Source organism: Simochromis diagramma, unplaced genomic scaffold, assembly GCF_900408965.1.
Source record: "Simochromis diagramma unplaced genomic scaffold, fSimDia1.1 OVJJ01000293.1, whole genome shotgun sequence".
NCBI classification, from domain to species: domain Eukaryota; kingdom Metazoa; phylum Chordata; class Actinopteri; order Cichliformes; family Cichlidae; genus Simochromis; species Simochromis diagramma.
In genome coordinates, this window is record NW_024386801.1 from 448,360 (window position 1) to 464,442 (window position 16,083).

The 16,083-nt window shown below is 42.1% G+C and overlaps 1 long non-coding RNA gene across 1 annotated transcript in view; it reads right to left on the reverse strand.

The window, feature by feature from the left end:
* Positions 1–16,083, reverse strand: part of LOC120729423 — a 107,976-nt gene that overhangs the window by 11,302 nt on the left and 80,591 nt on the right. The gene's annotated exons all lie outside the window — the stretch shown is intronic.

The window sequence follows — 16,083 nt, forward strand, 5'->3', positions numbered from 1 at the left end:
TCTAACTCTGTTAAATTTCATACATTGTGTTTTCATGGATGCCTGGATGTTAAACTTAATTGTTACACCTGGTAAAGCAGCAACGCTGATCATTTTATTAAAGATGAAAGAATTTAGACAGTTTGTAACTCTCAGTGATGCTGCAGTGTTTGTTTGACTTTGGGACCTGCAGCGGAGTTTGGACCCGGAAACGGCTAATGTCAGACTTAAAGAGCAGATGCTCATTTGCCTGCAGTGAAGACAAAGAGACATAGATTGTCTTTTGTACCTAGTGCTATTATTATGGTTAATAACACTAAACCATAAGGGTTGTTGCCATTGCACATTGCACTTTTTGGATGATAAATTTAGTTTTTTGTCATCTGGGCTCATTTTTGTGGGTTTGTTTGTTTTTATATCTCTGTATGGACATACTGCAAATCAATTTCCCATTGGGGACAATAAAGTTACCATTGAACCACTGAACCAGTGGTACTAAGGGGCCCAAAGAGTATCAAGAAAATATCCCCACATTATTACACCAACATGCTGAGCCATTGATAAAAGGCAGGGTGGAATAGCCTTCATGCTATTTGCACCACATTCTAAACCTGCGATCTGAATGCTGCAGGCAATGTTTCTGCAGTATTCTGCTGTCCAGTTTTGGTCAGCCCGTGCAGATTCTAGCCTCAGTTTCCTGTTCGTAGCTGGTAGTAGTGGTACCAATATGATCATTTGTTGCTGCAGCCTGCTTCAAGATTTGATATGTTGTGCATTCAGAGACAGCCCGTTCTCATTCCCGAGGCGTAACATACTGACGATTTGTCACGTCCCGCAGCGTTCCTGAGGAATGCAAAAGGCGACCTTCTGTGTTCTTGTGCTGCGCGGTGGGTTATGGATGAAATCCAGTAGAATGACGCTCCCGCAGTAATACACGTTCCAGCCATGTATTGCAGCCCTAACCATAACCTTATCCCTGACCTTAACCAGCACTTTAATGACATTAGTGCTTTCCAAAGCGATTTAAGTAAAACAAACGTACATGTGTAGATTCATTCCAAACCGCTCTCGTGTTTACTCATTTTTCCAATCTCGTAATATAGGGACGTGTTGGGTGCCCGGAAGCGTAATATATCGACGATTTGCCATGTAGCGTAAAATGTTAAGCTTTGGGAGTGAGAATGTGTTGTCACAGATGGTCTTGTGCATATTTTGATTGTAAAAAGTGCTTGTTTGCTCTCCTGTCGAGCAACCTGGACATCAACAAGGCATTTCTGCCCAGAGAGCTGCCACACACTGGACATTTGGTCTTTTTTGGACCGTTTCTGTAATCCTTAAAGATGGCTGTGCAAGAAAATCCCAGTAGATTAACAGTTTCTCAACTAAGACCAACCTGCTGGCATCAACAGCCACGCCGCATGTGTACCTAATGAACAGGGCAGCGAGTTTTTACCATAAAATATATAGAAATATTAGCCTCGTGTTATTTACTTTATTTCCATTTAACATACAAATCTGAATAATTTCAGCATAGGAACGCTTTTTTCTGTAAAAATACAGGGAGTGCAGAATTATTAGGCAAATGAGTATTTTGTCCACATCATCCTCTTCATGCATGTTGTCTTACTCCAAGCTGTATGGGCTCGAAAGCCTACTACCAATTAAGCATATTAGGTGATGTGCATCTCTGTAATGAGAAGGGGTGTGGTCTAATGACATCAACACCCTATATCAGGTGTGCATAATTATTAGGCAACGTCCTTTCCTTTGGCAAAATGGGTCAAAAGAAGGACTTGACAGGCTCAGAAAAGTCAAAAATAGTGAGATATCTTGCAGAGGGATGCAGCAGTCTCAAAATTGCAAAGCTTCTGAAGCGTGATCATCGAACAATCAAGCGTTTCATTCAAAATAGTCAACAGGGTCGCAAGAAGCGTGTGGAAAAACCAAGGCGCAAAATAACTGCCCATGAACTGAGAAAAGTCAAGCGTGCAGCTGCCAAGATGCCACTTGCCACCAGTTTGGCCATATTTCAGAGCTGCAACATCACTGGAGTGCCCAAAAGCACAAGGTGTGCAATACTCAGAGACATGGCCAAGGTAAGAAAGGCTGAAAGACGACCACCACTGAACAAGACACACAAGCTGAAACGTCAAGACTGGGCCAAGAAATATCTCAAGACTGGTTTTTCTAAGGTTTTATGGACTGATGAAATGAGAGTGAGTCTTGATGGGCCAGATGGATGGGCCCGTGGCTGGATTGGTAAAGGGCAGAGAGCTCCAGTCCGACTCAGACGCCAGCAAGGTGGAGGTGGAGTACTGGTTTGGGCTGGTATCATCAAAGATGAGCTTGTGGGGCCTTTTCGGGTTGAGGATGGAGTCAAGCTCAACTCCCAGTCCTACTGCCAGTTTCTGGAAGACACCTTCTTCAAGCAGTGGTACAGGAAGAAGTCTGCATCCTTCAAGAAAAACATGATTTTCATGCAGGACAATGCTCCATCACACGCGTCCAAGTACTCCACAGCGTGGCTGGCAAGAAAGGGTATAAAAGAAGAAAAACTAATGACATGGCCTCCTTGTTCACCTGATCTGAACCCCATTGAGAACCTGTGGTCCATCATCAAATGTGAGATTTACAAGGAGGGAAAACAGTACACCTCTCTGAACAGTGCCTGGGAGGCTGTGGTTGCTGCTGCACGCAATGTTGATGGTGAACAGATCAAAACACTGACAGAATCCATGGATGGCAGGCTTTTGAGTGTCCTTGCAAAGAAAGGTGGCTATATTGGTGGCTGATTTGTTTTTGTTTTGTTTTTGAATGTCAGAAATGTATATTTGTGAATGTGGAGATGTTATATTGGTTTCACTGGTAAAAATAAATGATTGAAATGGGTATATATTTGTTTTTTGTTAAGTTGCCTAATAATTATGCACAGTAATAGTCACCTGCACACACAGATATCCCCCTAAAATAGCTAAAACTAAAAACAAACTAAAAACTACTTCCAAAAACATTCAGCTTTGATATTAATGAGTTTTTTGGGTTCATTGAGAACATGGTTGTTGTTCAATAATAAAATTATTCCTCAAAAATACAACTTGCCTAATAATTCTGCACTCCCTGTAAAGAAATATTTGTATTGAAGATTTATGTTGTCTGGACACTCCTACAGTAGTCACGCCCACGTTAGAGTGAACGGTAGGTAAGCATGTCAAAACAAGGTCACAGACTAATGAAGAATGACAGAATTACTTATTTTTAAATATAATTAATTATGTGTAGCTTATATTATTGCTCCAACATACTGTGACATACATAGTTACTATGATGAAATAACCCACTGAGAAACTCTGGCACGCAGCACAAACATTCTCCAAGTGTTTCAGTGACTACAGCTAATTCCTGCATCACCGCCTGTGCCTCGAAACACTCCACCACTGTTTTCTATTTGGATTGAGACATTTATCTCTTTTTTCTCTTCATTTAGCCACTTGAAAAAGGTCCTGTGATTGAGCTGAAGACCTCTCTTTCATTCCCAGAGGGATTTGACTAAACTTTAACTGTTGTTGGGCAAAATAACTCCACATGACAAGAGGGGGACTGATTCCCATGTGATTGGTTGATAATTGCCTTGTTTGGAATGATGGAAACATTCTTTGAAATCTGTGTTGCCACCGTTCATGGGCAATTTAACGTACCTGTAAGAGGAAAACTGCTATCACTGATTAACAGAAGCCAATATGTTAGAAGACTAACTTCCTTTGGTGAACCCTGATCCAGAAACACTATACTAACAGCCTGTCTAGAGGTGGGTTACTCTCTCCATTCAAACTGGAAGCTGGTGAGAATGAGAGAGACAGTAACTCTGGAACCGAAGTGAAAGTTTGCACAAGTTAACAGTGATAGGGCTGATTTAAAAAGAAAAGATAAAGCACTGCCATTTCATTGCTTTCAGTTCACAGTTTGACTTGGGTTAACTGCCATTGCTGTGACTCATAAATCAAAAGGGTGGGTCCGTTATGATACAGTAAATATGCTCCACAGCTAACTGCTTTTTAAACTCTGTCAAACAGAATTGGGCACAATTAACACAACGTTGATGGCCGCTGATCTGCAGCAAACAGGATGGTTCTTTGAGTATGAGAAGGATGTGAAACAGAAGGTGTGGCAAAGGGCAGCCTGCAGGTTTGGAACAGCTGAGGGCTCTTGCTCTGACTCAGCATGCTGACACGCTGTATTTTTGTTGTATGGTGAGGTGATTCTCCTCAAATCAGTTTTCCTCGACACCGATAAAGCATGCTGGTTTCCCGTTCTTAAAAAAAAAAAAAAAAAAAATTGAAGACATTCATTGAAAACTATTTGTTAAACAGAATCGGAGGCAAGAGAAAATAAACAATAAAAAAGTAATAATATACTATTTTTGGGTGTCACGTGACTCCAAACAGGCTTACACTGCAGCGTACAGCAATAACAGCTTTTTGATTATTGTGATCTGTTTGAACGAACTATGACTCGTCTTACTTGCCCTGCATACAAATGTGCAAACTCTATATCCTGCCTGCTTCTACAACTCTCAGAAACGGCAGGCTCTAAGTGAGGCTCTTCCTTTTCTGCCTTTCGGCAACTGCAGCCAGCCGGCAACGAGCGCCCTCTATGAATAGCTGCTGAATGCAAAACTGAAACTACAAGCGCAGGCAGCTGGACAGGGACAAGTGCAGCATGACCCCCAGGAGCACTCGTGGCAGAGACAGCGGTGCAGCCCCCCGGAAACAGCTGCTATGCTATCAGTCACCCTCCACACAGTGACACACAGATACTTTTTATGGCTTCAGAATGCATAAAGCGGCATTAAATGATGTGCACGTAACACTATCCAAACTACAAATTCATGCCTGCTTTTCATTTAAATTATGGATTGTGTTATCTAACACACTTCCTGCACTCACACATTTGTTTAGCTTCTTTGTGTGTGTGTGTGTGTGTGTGTGTGTGTGTGTGTGTGTGTGTGTGTGTGTGTGTGTGTGTGTGTGTGTGTGTTGACAGCGTGCCAGCTGTAAACAAGTTAACCACAACATCAACCAGGCAAGAAAACAACAGCATAAAGCAAAGTCCATGATGTGTTAATACTCATGGTGGATGAGGTTTAGACCAAGTCAAGGTGTTAAAGTGAGAACAACCCAACCCAAAACAGGAAAAGAACCATACACATTTATTTATGCACATTCTGAGATGAAGGAAAACCCTTAAAAATATCCACAGTAATGAAGAACCTGGGCCAAAACAGAAAGCGTACAATTTCCCTCATATGGGAACAGCAAGCAGCATAACTTGGAAATCACATATTTTCCATATAAAGCATTCTGGTAAACATGCTGTCACTTCAGTTCTAGCTTTGGCTTCTTTCACCTGTTCTTCCAAAATATTGTGCATACTTTCATATCCTGGTTATTGTCTCGTCACACCTTGTGTTTTCACTTTCTGGGCATTTAAGGCCAAACCCTCAATCTTAGAAATTAAAGGGCCTTCTTCTGTTTACATACGCTGAATACTACGAAAAAAACGAACAAACCCAAGGTCAAAGGGCACGGCAGCAAGTTTACGTGGAGGCTAATACATTAACAAGGTATGTGGGGAAATTTATAACTGCGTGAAATTGCTCAAAATGAAACCCAATATTCATTCATTCAAAATTGTTTATGCATGATGGACCCTGAGATGTGATAAGGGAATTTATGAGATGATAGTTCTTGAGGACTGATAGCAGAGCTCAGTAAGAAAAGGAAACTGAAAAGAGCAATCGACAATTCAAAGGTGTGTTTGGCAGTAACGTTTTCAGAGAGACATTTTTACGATCAGCTTGTAACTCCTACTGTAAAACTCCACCTTCACCGGTGTTAACGATGACTCATGTTTCGCAGGACAAAAGAAAAAGAAAACATGATTCTGTGTTTAACAATTAAAGCCAGAGTTGATAGAGACCACAGTCATGTAATCTTATCAGATGAGAGGGGGCGGCTGCTGTTGTTTCCGCTGGCACGCCTTCACGTCGGTGTTTGCTTTTATACGACCATTCCACATCACCACGGCAGGGAAAGGTGGAAACTTATCAGTGTGAACAAAGTGCTTAGAGACTCCAGCATGATGCATGAACTCTGCATTCAAAGCATTTAAAACACAGACTAAGCCATCAGTCGTATGAAATTACCTGAAGCTTACTCATCAGGGGACATGGATGCTATGGATAACATGTCTGGCCCTGGTGTCTCTTTACTTCAGGACTCCTGGAAATGTAGCGTCTTAAAAAGATCACAGTTAATTTCACAATTTCCAGATTCCCAGAGCCCAGCGTTTACATCCATCTTCACGACCAGCTGTGTTGATTGTACCCACAGCGTGCACAATCTCAGTAAACACCTGCACGTACGTGCATTCACGGGACCACTTAGATAAACCTGTGTAAAAATAATACGTGCGACCAAAGCGCAGCACCACCAGCCAGGATATCGAACCGTTGAGTCTGCACATGCTCAAACATGACAGCGCATGCATTCACAGTTCTCACAGCTGATGTAGAAACTAAGAATCCACACTGACACAAAATGACATTTACATATTTCCTCATGCTTTCAGTTAAATGCTCCTTGTTGTGAAAAAAGTTTAAAGAACTCAGCTTAACTCCCGTCACCCCTCCCTCCTGTCTTTCCCTTCCTAAGTCTTTCTTCACCCCGGTGTGGCCTCACAGGGCCACACCTCACTTCCTGGCTACTGATTACAGCGTCAGACTCACAAAAGGCAAAAAACAAGCGGCCCGTGTCTGTACCAGGTACCATCTGGGTCTGGTTACCCAGAAGAGAACGATGATGGTGGGGTGGAATGTGTTCCCTGCTTAAACTAAGGGGGCTACAATAACCCACTACAACGGTCACGCTTTAACACGATGTGAACCTTCTTTATATTCAAGCAATGCCTGGAAGATTTTCATTCTGGCTGTTTGTTTGCACTGCATACTAAGCAAAAATGTCATAAAACACCACCTTCGCTGCTTGATGCATCTGAGAAAAACTTTAAGAATAGAAGTAAAAGAAAAATGTGCAAGTTTCTGTGCAGCTCCAGCTACACTACAGGAAATGCTCAGTACAAAGAATTATGCATAAACATGTTTAAAAAAAGTTTAAAAAAAAGTTAAAGTTCAAAGAAGAAAATCAATTAAGAAAGAACAAAGAAAAACTCTTTGCAGTGTTTGAGTCCCATTTCTGTGCGAGACACGATAGAGCCTGTGTATTTCACTCAGACATGTACAAGACAGACATGACAAGGAGGCGCATGACACATGGAGACTGCTCAGCTAACAGCAGTGGAGGTGTATTCCTAAACGGTTCACAAAAGTTTGGAAAACAAACAAAAGACAACAAGACACAGAAATAAGAAAAAAAACAATGTGTTGATGCATCTCAATCATCCAGGAAAGAAAATCTCCAGAAGTTTAATCTGTTCATCTGGACGTAGCGTTTTGTGGGAGAAACGTTTCGTCATCATCAGGTGACGTCTTCAGTCTCAGCTGACTGCAGGTGTCAATCTCATAAACAGGACATTTGCATAATGACTGAAACCAGCCCACTGAAGGAACAATGGGCTGGGAGGTCAGTTCCTTCATCATGATTATGCAAATTGTCATGACCATTGATCAATGACCATTGATCAATAACCATGAGTCCCATTCACAGAGAGTTGGGGAATGGCTGCAATCACAGCATTGTAAGATGGTGACAGATGTACCCTTAGGCCCCTCCTCGATTCAGAGATGGTCTTTCCATTTTCACGTAAATGGCCTCCTTGACTCCGCCCTCAAACCAGCGTTCCTCCCTGTACAGGATGTGAACATCCTCATCATTGAAAGAGTGTCCACTGGCCTGTAGGTGTAAACAGACTGCAGAGTCTCTCAATGAACCCAAATCCTGCCAATCCTCCTGCACTTAACAGCGTACACCATGTTACTCTGTTTGTGTCGGGGACCCGATCCTTGGGGTGGACCAGTTTGTGGCGCAGCGTGTTTTGGGGTTTAAAAGCCACAGAGACCCGGTGTTTAGAAAAAATGTCTCAGCTGCTCCGATACTCCTGACACGTACGGGATCACTACAGGTTTTCACTTGGGCAGCGGTTGTTCTTCTCTCCTGGATCGGCTGGAGCTTTCTTTAGGAGCCTTCCCAGCTTTGTGGGGATAACCACATTTACTCAGGGCCTTCTTGATGTTCTTCTGCCTCCCTGGCTGCTGTGTCAGTGGGGATGGTGTTCGCTCTGTGTTGTAGCGTCCTGATGACCCCAGTTTGAGCTCCAGTGGATGATGAGAGTCAAACCTTAGATACTGATCCGTATGTGTAGGTTTACGGTACACGTCAGCTTTTAGATGTCCCCCATTACTGATGGAAATCTCACAGGAGAAAGTGTGGAGAAAGAAAAAAATAAGAAAGAAAACAAAAGAATGTTGTTTGGAATGTAGATGAAGTATTTTAAATATTCAAAAATATTTCAAATATAGACAAAGTGCTCTTCAGTTTTAGTCTTTGTAAGGTTGATCTCACATAGGATGAATTGATGGGGTCTTTACAAGAAAGTAAAGAGGATAATCTTGCCCGTGAATACCAGTAATATATTATTAGAAAAAAATAATATTCAGGATAATAAAATCTAAAATAAAAGCAAATATTTTTAAATAATAAAAACAGAAATAAGGAAGGCCCACTGACACTAAACTACACCGGAAAGAAAAAAGTAAATTAATGAAAAATAGAACTCTAGTCTCCTCTGCAGGCCTTTATCTCCCAGCCATGCTGCTGGGTGACACTGCTGTATTGAGGATGTCCTGGACAGAAATGATAACGCTTTCCTCTCCTCTGAGGTCATTTCCTCTACTTACAATGCATTTGGACCAGCTGGTGAACTAGTTTGTGGATTAGCAGCGGAGGTCAGCGTGCAAAGTATCACTGTTGGAGAGATAGACATCATGCCATAAAGTCACTCCTGTCTAACAGCAAATAGCTGATATGCTTTTAGTTTTGTGGAAAATACAATTTTGTAAATAATTTTAAGTTTTCATACTGTTTTCTGCAGTGTTGGGAAATAATGATAATAATAATAATGGATTGCATTTATAGCGCTTTTCGAGACCCTCAAAGCACTTCACAATTCCACTACTCATTCACTCTCACATTCACACACTGGTGGAGGCAGCTACAGGTGTAACCACAGCTGCCCTGGGACAGACTGACAGAGGCGAGGTTGCCATATCGCGCCATCGGCTCCTCTGGCCATCACCAGTAGGCGGTAGGTGAAGTGTCTTGCCCAAGGACACAACGACCAAGACAGACAGAACAGGGGATCGAACCGACAACCTTCCGATTACAAGACGAGCCTGCGAAGAACAATCTCTCACCCCAACCAATCACAGCAGATGGCCCCGCCCCTCCCTGAGCCTGGTTCTGCCGGGGGTTTCTTCCTGTTAAAAGGGAGTTTTTTCTTCCCACTGTCGCCACAGTGCTGCTCATAGGGGGTCATATGATTGTTGGGTTTTTCTCTGTATCTATTATTGTAGGTCTACCTTACAATATAAAGCGCCTTGAGGCGACTGCTGCTGTGATTTGGCGCTGTATGAATAAAGCTGAATGGAATTGAACAATGACCACCCACCTCAGTCACGGTGTCACAGCTTCTCTAACATCAAGTTAATCAAAGCACACCCGAGCTACTGAAGTGTTAATTTAAAATGACTGACAATGGATAATATTGCAGATAATGTCCATATGCTTTGCTGCTGTAAATCATGATTTTCCATATCCACTAAGCTACAACGCTAACAAGGTATCTACAAATTACACATTGTGTTTATCCAGGACACAACACTGTGTTTGTTGTTAAAGGTAAAACTGAGATATTCTGAAACCTGTCTTATGATTATATAGATAGAAAGCAATGTGAAGTAAATACAGTTTGTTCTGATGTTAGTGAAAAATAAAAATGTTAATATTGCTTTTATTGCTAACACTGTGGATGGAACTGAACCTACCCAGAAGCGAATACGAAACATTCTGCTGTATAAAGTAATGTGGTTACTATTTAGCATCAACTTGGTAATACTACAATATAAATGATAACAAAATACTGTTCTCACTAATACTCACTGCAAACAGCAACCTCACAAATTCAAATGAGAACGCAGAAGTTTAATCAGAAGAGAGATGCTCGGTTATGTAACGCTGACCTATAAAGAACAAGAGACGCATTTGAAGAAATACTTTTTTAATATTCATGTTGCAGGAATGTGAACACTAAAGAGTGAGAAAGACGACTAGAAGCCCCGATTCCATAATATCCAGGAAAAATCTCTCAGAGTTTTCTTCTGTCGGGGGAAAAAAGAGAAGTTATAAATGGCTGACTGCAGGGATTTACATACACACTATAATGCCATTCTGTACTGAATACACGCGATATTGTATATATTACATCACAGAGGGCACTCTGAATGCTTCTTGTTCATGTCTTAACATGGGCGCTCGTGGCTCAAGAGTTGGGTTTTGGGTGTTCATCTTGTAATCGGAAGGTTGCCGGTTCGAGCCACGGCTCAGACAGTCGCCTACTGGTGATGGCCAGAGGGGCCGATGGCGCGATATGGCAGCCTCGCCTCTGTCAGTCTGCCCCAGGGCAGCTGTGGCTACAACTGTAGCTGCCTCCACCAGTGTGTGAGTGTGAGAGTGAATGAATAGTGGAATTGTAAAGCGCTTTGAGGGGTCCCGAAAAGCGCTATATAAATGCAATCCATTATTATTATTATTAAACCGATGACTCAATAACACACAACAGTGTTCTGATCTCTCAGGGCATGCTTCTATGGTATTATTATTACTATGGTACAATTTTTGTGATGTAACAACTTGAACCAGTCAAGGAACAAATTTTGAAAGTAAAATTGTTCAGGTATCATGTTCGGTTATCAACATTACTTATTGGTTATTCATAAAGGCGACAGCATTTAATTACACTGTATTTTATTCGTTTGTCTCAGTCAAGGTCTACAAATGTAAGCGAAAGTGGACAGCATGCTACTGAACAAGAAGTGATTCTGCTTACACTGCTACAAATCTCACAAACATTTAAATGCTAACAATTAAAAAATGTTGTTGTATGCTTGCAGGTGAGGATTCGCCAGAATTTGGAATAACGCTAAAGACAGAAGGACTGCAGAAAACAGACAGAGGTGGGAGTGTCTTGGAGCAAGAGGCCAAACAGCCAAATCGCTTCTCAACAAGTTTGGAGAGCAACTGTGTCTGTTGGCTCTAAAAGCAGAAGCTCAGTCAGGGTGGCTGAAGAGGATTCTTCTTTTGTTCCATCTCTGTCACCTAATCAATTTTCTTTGGCAAGTCCTAAATAAAGTCATATAGTGGTACTAATGTTTTAATATCATGCCATATGTCTGTGGCACAGTTATGGCCCACAGACCTCTTGATCCTCCTTCTGTATCCTGATTCATCAGCAGGCTAAAGAGGCGGCATTTGCTCTGCGGTGGGGCATAAAAAAAGTAAACGAAGACGAGCAAAGGAGGAACTCACAAGAAGGGAGGGGCCTGAGAGAAAGTAAAAAGCATAAAGAACTAACATAAGTAAGAAAACAAATCAGCATCATTAAAAGTTTAGAGATTGAAAATGAAATGAAATGAATTGAGAATGAAAAATAAAGATAAACAGAAGAATAGTAAATTTAGGGAAAAGGAAGAAGCAAAGGAGGAAGATGATAAAGAAGAAGGGATGAAAAGAAAGGGACTGCTGGGCTCAGCAAGTTAGTGATTACTGATTAGCCAGCTCGATCGTGTAGGCAGGCCTGTCTGTCCTTGGCTTGGGAAAACAACATAAAAGGGAGCCGGCGGTTTTGTGCCGGGACTTGAAAGCTTGGTAGCTATCGGGAGACATTAGCCTTATCAATAGCCGGTCACTAGAGCTCGGCTATATGAAGCAACAAGGGCACTGCTTTTCCAGAATGAGATAACCGACACTTACCACAGCCCACGTTTGCATGTGCAAGAGCAATAGGTACTCCCCAACAACGTGACACATAATGTGTGACGGGGGACAAAAAGAAATAAAAATAAAACACAGACAATGTAGTGACGCTACTGGACAAAGCGTCGCCTACTGTGGTGGCAACCCGAATCAGTCAGACTGAAAGGCAACGTGTCTGATCCAGTACCCAAATGGCAGGAAAACCCTGGCAAACAAGCAGTGGGCTGTACTGTATGTGCCTGATGCTTATTAAACCACATGATTTATTCGCCTATTGTCCTGTACGAGGCTTGGACTGGACAGGAAGGTTAATAAGTGCAGTGGCATCTTTCGATCACTGAATAGAACACCTTGACACTTGCAATGTGTGTTTGACTGGCTCGTGGAAGAGTTTTCCATTGGTTCAAGTCCAGTAGTCCAATCTATTGAACATGGGTCAGTGGAAAAAAGATCTTTGAAAGGGATGGAAGGACCGTGGCGAACTGTGATAATGTGTCAAAACATCAAAAGACTTTCTGGGAAGATTCCTGTTTTTCTGCAACATCCATCACCCGCTGGACCAGACAACAAACAAACTGGTGGACAACGAAACCAACACACACACACGCATACACATACTTTCCCATTACACCAAAGCCTTCCCAGTATATTTGTGCTGATTGATTTTTGTGGGGTAAGGTCATTCTGAACAGCTGCTGCAAGACCTGCAATTCATTTGGAGTTCAAAGAGTGCTTGGGTCGGTCAGTGCCATTACTGTTTGTCCTTTACCTAATGACGTCATTAGGCATCATTTCTTGTCAACAGCATGCGTGACAGCAAGTCTTCTGTTTGCTCCAACAGTCAGCTAACAGTGCGAATGTCATTTTCATTCTTACATGTGCAGTTAAATGTTACCACATATGATCATCACGGTTTCCACTTATCAGAATCTCTTCAAACTGACATCATCATCTACGATACAATTTTACAGAAAACAATGATTTTATTAGAAAGTTACACTTTACTCAGCTGGATAACCAAGACACAAATTAGCGTAGTAGTTATCCAAATCAAAGAAATTATAAATTACTTGGCTGTAAAGCACCTGTACTCTTATCCTACTTGTGCTTGCTATGTTACATTCTTAATATTTGCAATCTACAAACATCTGGAACAAGGTTCAAAGTTACAAACTGCCCTCCGGCGCCACATTTTTTTCACATTTGCTCTTATCTCCAATTCCCTGCGGCTAACCCTTGTTTTCTTTCGTCTTTGTCCCAGTTCTAACACCACGGCTTGCTTCAGATCTTGTTTTCCGCTCCCTCTCTCTCAGCTGACTGGCTGGCACACCTATCAGAGGACAAAGTCCCCGAGCGAGACAACATATGCATGCGCATCAGAGCTCAAACGCATATGACACGCAAACACAAACACGCGCACTGGGATGCCGACACATCAATACACACATACTGCATCTCCACGTACAGTAAGCACTCGCTTCCAAAGTCGTCCACCGTCATGCCTTCGCACAGTTCACTTGATAAACTCTTGTGTGAGGCTGACGAAGCAGAAGAGGGTACTCAGCAGCCTGAACACTCAAGCAGGTTACATAAGACTGCTCAATGCACCTGTGGACCCACACTATATGACTAAGATGTTTAAGGAAGGGCTTTATTTTTAATACCATTCATCCATCTTTCTATTTTCTTCCACTTATCCATTTCAGGAGTGGCGCAGGGTGTGGGGTGCGTGGGCTGAAGCCTATCCCAGCTGCCATATGGTGAAAGGCAGGGTACAACCTGGACAGGTCGCCAGCCCACTGCAGGGCCAGCACTGCCACACACACACACACACACACGCACACACGCACAAATAACAGCTTTGAAATGACTGACCTCACACTTGTCTTCTCATCTAAGTGTATTTCTCAAGAATTGTTTAGAAAGTTGTTTGTTGTTGTTATAAAGGGCAGATCACAGTCAAAAGCATCAGCTGACATCAGATGGTGCCATCTCTGCTCAACAAAAAAGAAAAAGTGCTAATATTACGGCAAGAGCAAACACAGAAGGATGTTTTATACAAAAATAAAGCAGCGATGCTTTAGCTTTGTAACTATGCGGAGTGACAAGTACAAGCCAAGTGTGTTTTTCAATGTCATTTTACATTGATGGCCAACAGAGCTGTGATGGATGAGGGTGCCGGGACATTTTGCAGCCCTGCTTCACCATCAGGGGACTGATGTTGGAAGAAGAACAATGGACTCAACATGTCAGCTACAGTTTAGGGTAATATCAAGCACATCAGGTTAACAGTGTTAGCATTCTACAAAGGATACTTATCATGTAAATATTGTGGAGACAATAGTTGAAAGATGCTTTTTTTATAATGCAGTCAGACCAGAACTACTAATTTCTTTTTATAAACACAGCGCTGTGAAAAATAATTCCCTTCCTGATTTCATATTTTGGCCCTGTGTGAAAAAGTGATTGGCCTCTAAACCTAATAACTGGTTTGGCCACCCTTCGCTTCAACAACTGTAGCCAATCGATAGCGATGACCTGCAATAACAATTTTTTCACAGAGCTTTGGAGGAACTTTGGCCCACTCATCTCTGCAGAATTGTTGTAATTCAGCCGTGTTGGAGGGTTTTCGGGAATAGACGACCTTTTAAAGGTCATGCCACAGCATCTCAACAGGATTCAGGCCAGGCCTTTGACCAATGCTTCATTTTGGCCAGACACTCTCCTTCAGGATGTTTTGGTAGACAGCAGGTTCCATTTACCAGTCTTCCAGGTCCTGAGGCAGTAAAACCGCCACCAGACCATCACAGTGCCACCACCACGTTTTACTGTTTAACTTCATGCCAGATGTAACGGGACACACACCTTAGAAAAAGTTCACCTTTTGTCTCGCCAGTCCACAGAGTATTTCCCCAAACGTCTTGTGGATCTGTCATGGTCCCGAGTCTGATGACTCAGTGTTTTGTGTTTATTAATATTATCTTATGTTCCTGCAGTGCTTTGGATGCTGTTCTGGGTCTTTAGTGGCCTCTTTGGCGGGTCATTGATGAGGGGCCACTCCTGGGAAGGTTCACCACCGTGCCATGTTTTTGGCCTTTGTGCACGATGGCTCCAACTGTGGTTCGTTGGAAACCCCACAGCTTTAGGAATGACTTTATAACCTTTTATAGACTCGGACATGTCATTTGTTCCTGAATTTCCTCGGATTGCGGCACGATGTCTTGCTTTTCAGGATCTTTTGGTCGACTCCACTTTGTCAGGCAGGTCCTATTTAAGTGATTTCTTAATTGAGAATAAGTGTGGGTGTGGCTAGAGAAAGTGAACTCGGTTTTCCAAAGATGGGATACACCACAGTAACTTATGTTATAGCAGGGGAGCGTAATTTTTCCACACAGGGCATTGTATGATTGGATTTTTCCCCCTTAATAATAAAAAACACATTTATTTCTAAACCGCATTTTGTGTTTACTGTGGTATCTTTGTCTAATATTTTAATTCATTTGATGATCTGAAACATTAAAGTGTGACAAACATACAAAATAATAAATCAGGAAGGGGGCAGACACTTTTTCACACCACTGTATGTTTATTTTGTAGTTGCACCAATATGACCTTACCCCTTGAAATTGCACATTACAGCCCCCAGTTGCAGTCTAAGGGCCCTAAGGGTGCAAACTCATTCTTAGCTCCATTGGAAATTAGGACAAAATGTGTTTAATCAGTCTGGCTCAACTTGTTTACCATTTTCTTAAAATGTTAACATTCTCCTTGAAACATCATTGTAATGTAACAGCTAAATTTAATCTCTGGCAGTCTCATGGCGATGTGTAAAACAGCTTAATATTAAAATAAGTCACATTTTACTGGAGAATCTGAGCCTTTGCACAGATCACGCAGGACTCCATCCCATAAGGAATGAATGGAGAAGTTGTTTAAGTTCAAAGCAGTAGTTTCCATCCCTTAGGAGGAAACCAGAGCGCTCTGTTTGTCATTGATGTCATCGCCAGCAAACCACACTTCAAACTGGTAATAAGGCAGCAGGGTTATTCACTCCAAAACA